Here is a 15,666-nt window from a genome sequence, read left to right as displayed (position 1 = left end):
CATGCATCGCCAGCACCATTTCATTCATAATATTCCTGCCAAACAGGAATTTCATCAAACACAATCCCATCAATCATCAGCATACTTATGCATAACCTTATACAAAATTAAAAACCAGTTACATTCCCATGCACATCCTAAATATCCCCAATCAATTGCATCCCTTCATACATATCATGCATCATCCCATGAATAGTACTGCCGCCCAAAGTGGGACATCATACAAAAATCACACCAAAATATTCAGGATCCAAGGTCATTGATGCATATCTTAGACATTCTTCATATCCAAATAAAGTTATTACCCTGCATGTGCTCATGGAATCATTTCCCGGTAAGCCACTTTTCAACTTTATGATTAATAATGATATTCCCCCCATATCTTTGCTATCGTTGCTCCCCAAGTAGATGTTACCCTAAAAGGTCTCTTATACGCTTTCCCCCTGCAAAGCTTGGCTAGTAAATCTCCTCCAAAAGGAGTCTTTTCTAAAATATTCCCCCAACAGACAAACAGTTGAGATACTGCTTCATTTATCTGAAGAACCTCATTTTCTATTTGAGACACTGCTTCGTTTATCTGAAGAATCTCATTTATTTGTTTGAGATACTGCTTCATTTATCTGAAGAATATCATTTATCTGTTTGAGATACTGCTTCATTTATCTGAAGAATCTCATTTGTCTATTTGAGATACTGCTTCATTCATTTGAAGAATCTCATTTGTTTTCAAGATACTTCTCTTGTATCCTCGGAGAATCTTAGATACGACTGAGGTATCGTTCCCTTGTTGGAAAATCTCGATTATATCATGTAAAAAACTGCTCTGTTGATCCCTAGAGAATACCGTGTTTTCAGTTCAAGACAATGTTCCGCTAATTTTCAGAAAGTCTTAGATACAGTTGAGGTATCATTCCATTGTTGGAAAATCTCAACTGTGATATCCAAGATACTGTTCCGGCGATTCCCAGAGAGTCTTGACTGTTTCATTTTACCTTCCGATAACCCCTTCTTACTGTATTTCTGACTGCATTTTGTTTCTGCATTTCTTCCTTACATTTCAAAAGACAAAATTCGGGTCTTTTTGTATTTAATTATCTTCCACCACGAATGTACGAAGACTATTGTCATTCATACTTTCTGGTTCAAGGTAATTAAATAGGGGCAACTGTCATACCCCAATTTTGTCCGGACATTTTTAAAAAAAATCATAAATTCGATTTTTATTTCAATTTGCATCAGTTGTACAGCATAACATGCATTTTATCATTAATAATAGCTAAAATATCAGTCGAAATAAATTATTGAATATACAGATAACTGGCTAAATTGTTCCTCAAGTACGGACAAAATCAGTGGATAAAAAGTTTCGAAATCAAACTTGCAGACGTCAGTATTGTTAATCTACGGTTCACGTAGTTTAAATCGGATATGCTCGTTATATTTTTCGACGACTTCTTCAGCTGCATTTTAATCCGCCTGAGTCTGTTAACCGGTGAAAATTTATTTCAAAATTAAAAGAAACGCTGTATTTTTTCAATAAGTATATTTCGCACTGATCGTTTTAATGTATCCGATTTAATTTTTCGAGCAAATTTTCGCCCGACTTTTATTCATTTTTAGTCGTTTTAATTTTATTCTTTCGCCAAAATATTCTGATTAAATAAATAGAATTTTCCATGTCCTTATTTTATTTTTATCATACTCATTTTAGAAGTTGGAATTTTTATTTGATTCAATTGATTTAAATTATTTTAAAACGATTAAATCATATAAAAAGGGCATTATAGGCATTTTACTTTATTTGATAATGTGTGCTTCTTAGTGTGCTTCTTTGAATTAATCTTGATTGTTAGATCAAGATTAATCAACGGTCCTCATTTGCAATCCATGACCATTTCTATTATCCAACCACAAAATAGGAGTTTAATAATAATATTAAAGAGAAAAAAATCAAAAAAAGTTAAGATATATCTTCCTCCCTTCAACGTACATAGACCGACACTTTCTCTCTCACAGAATCTATCACTCTCTGTAGCATGAGAAAAGAAAAAACAAAAAGAAAAGAATAAAGAAAAAAGGTAAAAATACAACGAACTCACAGGTCTCTACACTCTCCACTCATTTTATTTACCCTCACACACGTTTCCCTCTGGGCTGACACTCACTATTCAGTACCTAACCATTATTGTTCCTCTTCTGCACTCCACAAACACCACCGCGCCGGTAACCACCCTTCACAACACAACCTCACAGCCACATCTAAACTTCGGCACGCTCGCGATTCCCTCTCAACCACCTCCGTTTACGTCGTCACAACTCCACGAAGAAGCTTATCTTCCGTTCTTCTCCGGCCACGAACCAACAAACTCCGCCGTGAACCACTCACGACCACCGTCGCACAACCATCCTCCCCTTCTTCAACACACACCAACATCTCTCGTCATTCAACCGCCACGAGGTCGTTGAGCCACCACATCAACTTAAGGTTTTGTCACCAAAAAGTCATGAGCATCGTCGACAAGCCATATTGTTGAATGAAAACATAGTCACCCCGTATTTAAAACGAGGAAGACGAGCACACTGAAACACCCTGCAGGACCTGCGACGGAAATTACAATGTCGACGAGTCTTTGGCTGTGATATATGTGAGAGGTGGTGCCATGGGAAATGCGTGAAGATCACTCCTGCTAGAGCTTATAAAGCACTTACCGGAAGTCAACATTGCAGTAATAACCACATCATGGCAGCATGCTTACACATCGACATTCACGCAATAACATAAAGTGAAGGCAACAACTCATAACACGGCAATGAAACTCAGCAACAAGGATGACAAATGCAGCAGCAACTTGTAGCACTGGAAATCCTCACTTTGGTAACGATCCCGAGTCTTTCTTTTCGAACATATCTATTATGTTGTTTTGGTTTTACTTAAATCAAGTGGTGTTGCCTACTAAATTGCTATGAATTTCATTGCCGTATTTCACATTTTATTATCAAAATTTGTTTGTCCTCAACTTGGTTCACTTGTTGTGTATTCGCTGTTAGGCTATTGTTATTAATTTATGATTCTCGATTCACCGTAATAATTTACATAATAACTTGCGTGTGTCACGGTTTGTGTTGTTATGTCGATTATGTTTTCATTTCGATAATAGTTTCGGTGAAATTGTAGTTCGTTAAGACCAGTGTGGTGACTATTATTGTGTGCTTTTGACTATGCATTGTTGACTTTAGAAATTGATTGTGAGTGAGATGATGATAATGTTTAGATGTATTAGTTTTTTTTTCTTCTTCTTTTTTGTTTGAGTTGCACCAAATATTGATGTTTACGTTGCTAATTGTTTTGAGTTGCATAATTGTCATGTGAATTATTTTCCTTTCTCCTTCCGCGCTTGTGTTAGAATTAGGAGAAATAATGTTTCCGTGACAATTCCTTTTTCTTTCTATCCATGGCATGTTAAGTTTAAAGTTTGGAAAAGAGAGAGCATGCATAATCAGCATAGGGAGTGCTAATACTCTCTTTACAGCAATTCCTCTTTTTGTTTATTTTATTATTTTTGTTTTATTATATTTATTATTAGAAAATTTGGGTTTGAATTAAGTCTTGGGTTTCATCATATAGATTTTAGGCCCATTAACATTTTTTAAACCTCTCATTACTTTATAGATAATTTTTTAAGTTATGTAAATAATAAATTATACCGCTAATATATAATTGCATGTAAATCAGATACTTTCTATTCAATGGGTCGACAATTTCATGTCGTCATACCGCCAAAGTTGCAATACATCGACATAACATTTCACTGTGTTATGATTTTGCGTATGACATTACTCATGTGGTCATTACGTACAAACCGGTTTTGAGCACACCGATTCCATTAAATAAATCGACAATTGTCATTAAAATTAATTAAATAAATTTTGACTAGTTAAGTTATTTTGGATTAATTAATTTTAACTAACTTAGTTATTTGATTCAATTCAATAATTTTGATAATTAATCTTAATTAATTTAATTAATCAATTTAATCGAATTTTAATCAATTAATTTTGATAATTAAAAATTGATCGATTTCTTCCATTGCATAATACAAACTCGATTTCATCCATTTCATCATCGATCCAAAACCATGATTAAACCATAAAAAATCATAATTCTTGATTCAATCTCGAGCCTATTTCCAAATACCTTCGTAAGTCGATTGCTTTCAAGCATCGCCATCAACCTCACACAGCTTACTCTTGGGATTTCTTACAATGAGACCTATTTGATTTTAATTAATCGAGTAGATGATTGATTCACTAAATAAAATTCGATTCATCAACAAACACAAATTTAAAACCTCGATCCAATGTCGAGTATTTTTTTCGAAATTAATTCAAACATCCAATGGTGATTAAATAACATTTCATTTAGAAATGAAAAGGGAGATGATTTTGAGCCTTCAACTCCTTTCCTCGATTATTTAAATATGAGTTCTCTTACTCGGTTAGTCAGATAATCGTCCTTTCTAACTCGCCCAAACTTAACCTAATCAAATTATTTTCATAATAATGAAATGAAAAGGGAGATGACTTTGAGCCTTCAACTTCTCTCCTCAATTGATTGAATACGAGTTCTCTTACTCGGTTAGTCAAACAATTGTCATTTTCCCACAAATTAAACAAATTATTCCAATAAACTATATGAAAAAAGAGATGGTCTTGAGTTTTCAATTCCTCCTCTCAAGTGCTTGGATATGAGTTGTCTTACTCAGTTATTCAAGTGCTTGTCGTTCATTCTAAAATACATCAACCATATACAACCTTATTTTCATAAATACTCAGATGAAACAGAAAGTGGTCTAGAGTCTTCTACTCCCTTTCCCGATTATTAGGGTACGAGTTGTCTTGCTCGATTATCCGAGTAATCGTCATCCAGTCAAAATACCTTAACTATTATTAAGTCTTTCCATAATTAAGGATGAAAAAGAAGTGTTCTAGAGTCTTCTATTCCCTTTCCCACCTATTAGGATACGAGTTATCTTACTCGACTATCCGAGTATTCGTCATCCAACAAAAATATCTCAACACATCAAACTTATCTGTCTTCGCCCCGTGCGATCGAAACCAATCCAACAAAACGTCAAACATATTAATATAACTTGTCACCCCGTGTGACCCAAAACTCTTTTAAAAAAGAACGATGTTTAATCCTTTCTAAAGCGTGTAACAAACTAGTGCTTAAACCTCCGCCGAGAGTAGACAAACCAGGGTTTAGCCTTTAGAACGCGATCTACGCAGTTGTTCATAAAAGACACCAACCAATTGTAGTTCCCCGAACTACGAATGCTCTGATTTCCTTATTACACCATAAGGATACGTAGGCAGAAGATTGTTGTATCTTCGCGAGCACACTAATAAAAAACCTCCCTTTTTCCCTTTCTAAGGTTCCCATCCATTTCTATTTTCAATATATTTATAACCCGAAGATAACAAACAAACATAATTTAACACTCAAATCGCAAAATCGAACTAAAAGGTTCCCGTTGAGTACAACGGACGTGAGGGGTGCTAATACCTTCCCCTTGCGTAATCAACTCCCGAACCCGAATATGGTTGCGACGACCATTATCCAATTTCCTAAAAGTTTTATTGAAATTTCCCTATTCCTTCATTTGGGTAAATAAAGTTCGGTGGAGACTCTGTTCGAACGTAAATTTTTCCGCGACCATCGCGAGGAATCGTATTTTTCGAGATGCGACAAATGGCGACTCTGCTGGGGACTAGCTCCAAGCAAAAGAGAGTGAAGCCTAATTTAGTTCAGTTTCTGTATTGTGTGTTAATCTTGTTTGTTTGTTTGTTATTTTTATTCTGTTACTATTATTTTGTCATAATTATTGTATCGTGACTTATTGACTATGTCTTATTTGGGGCTCTCTGTTAGGGGTGCTTTGTGAGATAGGCTCTCTACCCGAGTATGAGAAAGACCATAAGATTAAGTTGGTGGTTGCATAGTGGACGCCCACAAGGAGTCTTCCTTGTTTGGAAGATACGAAGACCCCGCCTAGAGGAGATTCTCTTGAGATATTATTGGCCGACGAGTTTTCGTCACGACGATAGTATTCTTAAGTTGGACCAACGAGTCTAGGGACCTTTTAACCCGCTATATCCGGTGGTTATGTAGTATTTACCTGAAAAGTATCAGACTTGTTGGGTTAATACGAAAGCCCCAATCAGATGAGATCCTTTGGACGTATTACTACCTTACAGTAGTATTTCCAACCTCGATCTATGACTCTGAGAACCTTGTTAGAGCCCTGGACTCGAGAGTCGTGTAGTAAAATCCCCATGGAGCCTTCCTTGTTGGGATAATACGAAGACCTCACCTAGATGAGATCTTCTTAAGGATATTATTTTCCGATGAGTTTTCGTCACGACAGTGACGTTCTCAAGAAATATCTGTGACTCTAGGAACCTACCAAATGTAGAGCTTACCCATGGGGTTACATTAATCAGAGATACCCGTCATTTACCCGTTATTATGATCCGTCTAAGAACACTTTGAGCCTGTGATCCTAAACATGTCACTACATTCATACACATATCATTGCATTTGCAATCGTCATGCATTACATATCATTTTCCACATAAAATATATACAAAAAAACTCATTCATCCTTCATCCATAACCTGCAGTTGATTTCCCGATGCTCATATCATATTTGAAGTAGCTATTGGAAGACCATGGATCCATTGTAGCAAAGTCACATTGCATTAAGAGGAGATGTTTACTCGATGAAAAACCAGCTAGACCAACTTGTGGAAACTATGATAGCTTCAGCAAAGAGGGAGGACAACATTCAGCAGACTGCAGTTGTTGAAAATGTTATTTTCTATCTCCAGTAAATGATCCTACCCAACCTCAGCTTGTGCGAACCCCAGTTGATAATTCTGTTGTACAAGAACGTCATATTGTTCGAGATTCCTCTTACCAGGATGCTGTTGAGTATCACAACTTTGCATTCTCCGTGCCAGATTCCCATGGAACCAACCTAATGGTTAATGCTGAACAACCACAAGATGAGGAGATCCCTAAAAGATGTCGCGTGCTAGAGAAAAGACTCAAGGCCATAGAAGGAAAAGATACTCTCGAACTGAATGCTTTAGACATGTGTTTGGTACTTGGCCTGGTTATACCCCCAAAATTCAAAGTACCAGAATTTGAGAAGTACAAAGGGGATAGATGTCCAAAGCATCATTTGGTGATGTTTTGCCGAAAAATGACCTCCCATGCCCATGATGATAAGCTAATGATTCACTGTTTTCAGGATAGTTTGACTAGGGCATCATTGAGTTGGTACATGAAGTTAGAAAGGAGTCGTATTCAATCATGGCTGGACCTAGCTAACGCCTTCTTGAAGCAATACAAATATAATTTGGACATGGCTCCCGATCGCATGCAGTTGAGAGCCTTATCTAAGGAAAGTAACGAATCCTTCAGAGGGTATGCCCAAAGATGGAGAGAGTTAGCGACTCGCGTTGAACCACCACTCTTAGACAAAGAATTGATGGAATTATTCAGGGATGCCTTACAAAGCCCTTACTTCGAAAGGATGATTAGCAGTGCAACATTAAACTTCGCTCATTTGGTGTCAATTAGAGAACGCATCGAGCATGGCCTTAAAAGTGGAAGGATCCAATGCGCCTTAAATGGCCAGAGCATTGAGAGCGGATATGTTGCCAATTCTCAAAAGGAAGAAGAGGATGAAATTTATGTTGTTTGGGAAGCTTCACACCAGACATCATTCTCTCCACATGGCCAGTATCCCACAAATCAAGGATGTCCCCAACATCAACGACAAATTCCACCTCAGCAGCCATACAAATGGTAGGATTTTCCACATCGACAGCGTCAACATGCTCAACCAAGGCCAAGAAAGCCAGAGAGACACATTGATACGCTTCCAATGACATACAGTCAAGTACTTCCGTATTTAATTGAGAGAGGACTGATAGTGCCAAAGGAGCTAAAACCAGTAAGTCCTCCATATCCACCAGGCTTTTACGGCAATGCTAGATGTGACTTCCATGCTAGGGCACAAGGGTATTCAACTGAAGACTGCAAAGTGTTCAAGAGTAAGATACAGACCCTGCTTGATTTCAAGAGGTTCTCCTTTGCACCTCGAAGCTTGCAAGTCAACAATACTTCTTCACCTAGTTATACGAATCCATCAGTCTAAACGGTGGAAGAGATTTCTGAGAATAGATCTGAAGATGATTATCATGCTAGTCTCAATCAGCAGAGTTACCACTACTCTGAAGGAGGCTAACCCAGCAATGAGCCAGACACGAGAGAGCTTCCTCTGCACTAGAAATCATTTGGCTATTCCTAGCATTTCATTTGTTTTCTTCTTTGCATGTTAAAGTATTTATCTACTTTCAAATATTGTTGATTTCCTTTAATGGTAATATTAATGAAATGATCATGCATGTTTTAAACGAATCCTTTCATATTCACTCATCTTTTCCATCTACATAAATATATATATATATATATATATATATATATATATATATATATATATATATATATATATATATATATATATATATATATATATATATATATATTTCTCCCATTCACTCATCAAAATTGTCGTTTTAGCAAAAATTGAAGGGAGGATGACGAAAGAAGTGGTCTAGAGTCTTCTATTTCCTTTCCCTTCTATTAGGATACAAGTTGTCTTACTCGACTATCCGAGTATTCGTCATCCAACAAAAATATCTCAACACATCAAATTTATCTATCTTCGTCCCGTGCGATCGAAACCAATCCAACAAAACGTCAAACATATTAATACAATTTGTCACCCTGTGTGACCCAAAACTCTTTTAAAAAAGAACGTTGTTTAATCCTTTCTAACGTGCGTACAAACTAGTGCTTAAACCTCCGCCGAGAGTAGACAAGTCAGCGTTTAGCCTTTAGAATGCGATCTACGCAGTTGTTCATAAAAGACACCAACCAACCGTAGTTCCCCGAACTACGAATGCTTTTGATTTCCTTATTACACCATAAGGATACGTAGGCAGGAGATTGTTGTATCTTCGCGAGCACACTAATAAAAAACCTCCCCTTTTCCCTTTCTAAGGTTCCCATCCATTTCTATTTTCAATATATTTATAACCCGAAGATAACAAACAAACATAATTTAACACTCAAATCGCAAAATTGAACTAAAAGGTTCCCGTTGAGTACAACGGACGTGAGGGGTGCTAATACCTTCCCCTTGCGTAATCAACTCCCGAACCCGAATATGGTTGCGACAACCATTATCCAATTTCCTAAAGGTTTTATCGATATTTCCCTATTCCTTCATTGGGGTAAATAAAGTTCGGTGGTGACTCTGTTCGAACGTAAATTTTTCCGTGACCATGCGAGGAATCGTATTTTTCGAGATGCGACAGAAGGCAATGGGGTTATGGCAAGTACCATAAGAGACGTTTTCTTTCGCGAGAGATGAAGAAGCCATTGCAGAAGTAAGGTAAAGATTTGAAGTTTTTTGGAAATGTTGTGTAAGAAAACGCGATGCAGAAGCGTGTTTGAGGTTTTGAGAAAAAGGGTATGCAAGTATGGAGGCAAAGAAATATGCAAAGAAGCTTAAGACTCTATTTATAAGCCAAGCAAGGTGAACAGTCGAGCATGTAAGCGACTGACAAGTGGCTGGCTATGGAGTAATTTGAAGAGTTAGTGGGGTTCGGTTGAGATCCCACGACCTAGGGATGGCTGCTAATGATGGTTGAGTGTCTTGGAAATCGCGCGGCCGAATAAAGTCATCATTACGTATTAAGTCATGAGTACTGACAAGACAGCTAGCCGAAATATGAAACGTCAAAAGGCCAACTTCTCGATCGACTCGCTCATGTCGAAGTCAGCCTTTTCAAGGGGCAATTTGTTAGCTGACAATTTTCGGTTAAGGAAAAAAGCCAATTTCGACCAGGGATTCCGTCGGAAGCTCCTCGACAGAAGGGTGTGAGAGCTTGTCGGTCGACACATGCAAGCTTCGGTCGAAGCCGAAAGGTTTTGAATGGAGAAGGAGAACGTGGGCACGTAAAGAAGTCGTGGGTAGTTATGCGCCGAGATAGGGGAAGTGGACTGACACATGGCACCTCAAGAAGGCTTTGTAAACCCTCGACGGTTACTTTCTAATTAGTATTTAAGCTAATGTTAGGTGAGAATTCAAAGGTGGTAATTTGAACATTTGCAGTAGGGGTAAAGCTTGAAGTATCAAAGCGTTTACGAGAAAAAAGTTACTCTCCTCACAAACAATGTATTTTGCCTCCACTTTATAATTACAAGTCATTTAATCTTCGCAAAGCTTATTTTTTGTCTTGTTTCACTTTACTGTTTATCGTCTTTCTTTCAGTACTTCATCGTTTCTACCTGTCATTTTACCTTTAATATTTTCTTGACTCGTCAAGAGTCTTGTTTACACCCTTTCAACCAGTCAGAAACACTGTTTCCCAAATAGCCATACACACAAAACACTAAAGTCCGGGACTCCTTAGCCGGTCCTGCAAGTAAACCTCATATAGGAAGGCTAGAGATTGTTGCGCAAAACAACACTATGGTAGTTAAGTTGTAAAAAGTAAATTTTGGATATAATTTGCCCCTAAGATGATGACATGGCAAGATTAGAGATAAAGATTAGAGATAAGGGCAATTTCTTCAACATCTTATTTTCTTATACTATAGATCAAAGTTAGTTGTGAGTGTAATGATCAAAATTTTATTTTCTGAAGTTTTTGTACTCAAGTCTATATTGGAGCATTTGATCAAAGCTTTATCAATTAGGTTTTCTTATTCGTTTTTAATTCAATTTCTTATATATTTCAATTTTTTGTTATGAATTCAATTGTGAACCCACCTTAGTGAGTAGTCCATTAGGGACTAGGGATCATGAGACTTATCTCATGACCATTTGTATGATCTATCACAAGTCAATTACGAGAGTTTTTGTCCGTATTTATTTTAATGTCTGAGTTCATACATTCCAACCCTTAAGTAAAGTACAATTATGTTTTTAAGTATACTATCAACATGCTAGTCAAGGTCTCAGTTTCGTCATAATTGTTCAATCATGATGATTTCTCATAGTTAATATTGTTCTTTGTAAATTAATTCTTTCTATGGTGAGACATGATGTGTAGCTCCATACTCATTTTCCATCTAAGAACAGTGTGATGAAATTCTTATGGGATGGCCACCCTTAAGTAAAGTACAACTGTCATCACCGCCTCCTAAGTCATGAAATGAATTACATTCCTAACGACGGCAAAGGCGTCTCTCAAAAAGCTGGTGATAATTTATTTAAAAGTCGAATCGGCAAATCAATTGGTTATCCAAGCTGATTCCAGAGGAGGCAGTCTTTTAAAACTCTGAATGAGCGGGTCTAAACCAAACTAAAATCAGAAAAATTAGATTTAACTTTAACTGTTGAAAATTTGAACTAAAAGAACTAAAATATTAAAGTCGATTTCATAAAACCGATTCAAATAAATATAAATTGATCTCTTTTTTTATTTTTTCATTTTAATAAAATATAGTACATCAATATCAAAAGAACCTTTCAAAATAGTCATGTCCAATTCAATATTAATTTTTGTTTACTATTAGTCTTTATCAAAGATAAATTATTGATTCCCATTAACTCAAATTTACTAGTTCAATTAAATATGTTTATTGTTTATTTTCGTTAATTTTATTACATTTATTTAAGGTATTCTTAATTATATAATTTTTAATTTAATTATTATGTTCTATTATTTAAATTTTAGTTTAAATTATCTTTTTAAAATAAAATATACACCAATGTTATGTATAATTGATATTGTTGTATAAATTTATATTAAAATTTTAAATATTTTATTTTATTAAGAAATAAATAATTATAATCATGTAAACATATTTAAAAAACATAATTTTATATTAGATTCAACCCAATAAACCAATTAGGTTTTTGGGTAGAACATTACATGGGAATAGCCAAAAACTAAAAAAAACCATTTAGTTAGATAACATAAACCAAATAAAATTACCCATTTTTGATAGATAAAATTTTATTTATGAGATTTGCATATATTCAATTAAATATTAATTGAAACTCAATTTCAATTTTCAGTATATAAAAACCAAAACACATCTATATTCAAGTGTACAGTAGTTTTCTATTAGTCTCATCACTTTTCCATTTTAATTAAAGACGTCTTTTTTAATTAATTTTCAATAGAAAATATGTAATAAAATTTTAGGGGAAATTAAAAGAAAATGTAAGACGGCATTAGTAGACAAACAGCATTAGTAGGCCGTTAATCTGTGGATCCATCTCAGCAGTTGTCTGGCTGCTTGCTGATTAAACAGCTCTTAATCTATGCACTTTAGATCAAGATCGCTCTATTTTATAAGAGAGACCTACGATTCAGCGTGCACATTTCGAAAACATATACTGCTAACTATTACCGGCATTCATAAAATCAAGATTCGCTAATCTACACAAAAAGCACATATTTCAAATAAAGAACAAAAAGAAAACTGTTACGCTACGAATTCAACTGGAAAAAATTGAACACAATTGTTGAGGGCGTGAGTGTCGTTGCCGAGGGAGGTATCGTATATTCAGCAGCAGCCGCTGGATGGTTTGTGATTTGATTCTTCAGGTTTGGAGATATATATAGTGAGTGTAGTTGCATCTTTATTTTCATTTTCCGTTTTACAAAACCCTAGTCACTATTGGGCCTCACCTAAATATGCGTTGGATTTTGCTTATGTCATATCTTGGATTGGAGTCTTTATTTTTTCATACACCCACTACATTCTCTTACTCCACATTTTATTAAAATCTCTACTTTACTATTGTTTATTACTTTTATTTCTTCATTAGTTTTATTTCTCTACTTTACTATTGTTTATTACTTTTATTTGTTCATTAGTTTTATTTCTCATTCACACTTGTGCATATTTTCATATCAAAAGTATAAGTTTGGAAAAAATAAATAGTAAATGGTATGAGTAACGATTAACAAATAAGTCTTTTCTTCTTTCTCGTGATAAAAAGAGGACCCCATGTTTCTACTTAAGTGTGTCATTTTAGAGTTTAAAGGTTTATAGTCATAATTTCAAGAAGAAAAAATATATATATTTCAAGAGTTGTTATCCAATGATTACATTTAAATAATACATTAAGAGTTACATGGAATTACAAAAACAAACGCGGAATCACAGTTACATGGAATTACAAAAACAAACGCGGAATCACAGTTCATGATTAAAGTACATTTGGGGATGGTGACATGATAAGTATCGCCCTATCCTTATGCTTCAAAGCTCCAGTTGAATCATCACCAAATTCTCCCTCAAATTTCAAGAGGAACAAACTTTAGTTAACCCAAAAGACGTCCAATTAATCAAGCCTTGAAAACACCCTGCATGGCTGCTTCCTTATGAGCTCTTTGATGGTTGGTTAAGACAATCCAAATTCACCTCGAATTAATGCCAATTAACTTTCTTGAGCATACCCTGCAGAAAGTTAGAGTCAAATGTTGCAATTAGTTTCTACTGTAAAAAGATGGAAAGTCAATACGAATTCAAAAGGTCGTTTCAATTACGTAACTCACCCTAGGTCGAACTCCCTTCTGGAGATATCTCGGCGGGCTTTCTTTCTCACTAGAAGTCGCTTTGACCCGTTAACAAGGAAAAGGAATTGCTCCCCATGCTTTGAATACGGTAACCTCATCAACCCGAGGGTCCGAGTTAACAACAACCCAAACAAAACAACAACGAAATGTTAATATCAGAAGAGTTTAAAAACGATTAAAGAAAAGTTTGGACAAATATTTCAACAAAGACCATTTTTTTTAAAAGAACAAATTCGTTATTAATCCATATAAGGGGACCACCGGAATCAATAGAGGATCCATCGCTACAGACAAAATGAATTTACTTCAACAAAGAGATCCACAATGAATTCCCACAAAATCAGGGGGGTAAATCTAACAGAAAGATTTCAAGAATCTAATAATGGCTCACAAATCGCACATAAAAAACGACTCCTAGGTTGGTTATAAAAGAGGAAAAAGATAAGAAGAAGGGGGGACGTTACCGTCACCCTGAAAAAATTTGGAGAGCCTCATTCCAAAGCTTCATTGAGATCCCTTCCGAGCCCTCACGTTGAAGCTTCCTTTGAAATGGAGCCAAGACCTCTCACCGGGATACCTACGAGAACAAAGAAGAGAAGCGTTAGAAGGCGAACAGAGAAGAAGAAGAAGGAGAAAGTTGAAGGGAGAAACTTATCAGAACCGTGTCGGAGAAGCTCGCGCCGCCGGCGACTCAACTCGAATCAAGTAGTCCTTTTCTCTTTCCTTTGCTTAAAACTCTTATGCTGTTACATTCGCCGTTCTGAACGGAATAACATTCCTTTATCAATTTCTGTAAATCACAAATGTGTGGGGGTTTAATTTTGAAATTCGGGTTTGGGGTTTGAGCTATTTCTTGTTGCTGAGTTTTGTATTGAGTTATCTGGAGTCAAGAGTCGTGGTTGGTGTTAAGAGTTGGACGGAGATTTGAATCTTCGTCTTGGTAAGGACGTCGATCCAGTCGGAGGAGGATTGTTTCGCTTAATCCGAAGTCGGATTCATGGTCACCGGTAAAATTTAGGTAGGGTTAGTGTTTGAAGTTTGAGTTTTTAGCGGTAGTTCGTCGGAGAAGAAGGTGGCGCCGCCGCCGTTGGCCGGCCACGACCGCCTTCTCCAGCAGGTCGCGACCGGAGGGGAAGATCTTTATTTGCAGAGCGTTTTTAGAGTTTAGATTGAAGAGAGAGAATCGAGTTTACTAAATAAGCTCTCTCTCTCTGAAGAAGGGTTTTTATCCATTGTTGGTCTGGCCACGCATGCAGGCCATGTGGCTTGGCTTTAGGTCTGCCACGCGTGGTTGACTGGTGGGTCAACCAGGGGATCCCATGTGGATCCCCCACCATATGAAGGTGTTCCTCATGTTTGCTTGCTAGTCAGATCTTTTGACTAGGTTAGCATTTGGATCTAACGGTCAGGTACCATTGGTCTAGGTCAACAGGTTTTGACCGGGAGTTTTTTTGGTTTTTTTTCCTTGAGAATGGGCCTCCGAATTGGGCCTGGACGAAATTCATTTCCTGCACCCCTTTGTTTTCATTATGAGCGCCCTGTTGGGCCTTTTTGGGCTAGGAGGCCCACGTTACTTTTGCTATTTTTACATTTTTTTATATATACAATTTGTTTTATCTTAAATAGGGAGACTTTATATCATTTAACCACTTAATATTTTACTTAATAAATTAATATCTTACTTAATATTATTTTAGTTCTTTTTACCATTTAATAAGGTTAGTTAATTAACTTTATTATTATCATCATTTGTTATTCAAATATAATTTAGATGATTGCGCATTTTTGTGGAGATTTGTGTGCACTATTGTTTTGTGCTTATTTATTTGTGCAAATTCTCGAGTTCATATACATGGTGTGCTACAATAGTGACAAGTTATTTCAATTTCACCGATTTAAAAACATTCCACTTAATTTCAAGGATAAACCATAACCTTCTCGATTCAAAGTCGAGTCCATTTTCAAATACCTTCGTAAGTCGATAGC

At 36.1% G+C, this 15,666-nt stretch overlaps 1 non-coding gene across 1 annotated transcript; it reads right to left on the bottom strand.

The window, feature by feature from the left end:
- Positions 1-12,311: 12,311 nt before the first annotated feature.
- On the bottom strand, positions 12,312-12,475 carry LOC127077634 (small nucleolar RNA snoR143). Its single transcript, XR_007787423.1, has one exon. It is a non-coding gene; the product is annotated as a small nucleolar RNA snoR143 (small nucleolar RNA).
- Positions 12,476-15,666: the final 3,191 nt, after the last annotated feature.

The sequence above is a fragment of the Lathyrus oleraceus genome, chromosome 4, assembly GCF_024323335.1.
Source record: "Lathyrus oleraceus cultivar Zhongwan6 chromosome 4, CAAS_Psat_ZW6_1.0, whole genome shotgun sequence".
Taxonomy (NCBI): domain Eukaryota; kingdom Viridiplantae; phylum Streptophyta; class Magnoliopsida; order Fabales; family Fabaceae; genus Lathyrus; species Lathyrus oleraceus.
This window is presented reverse-complemented; position numbering and strand designations above follow the sequence as displayed.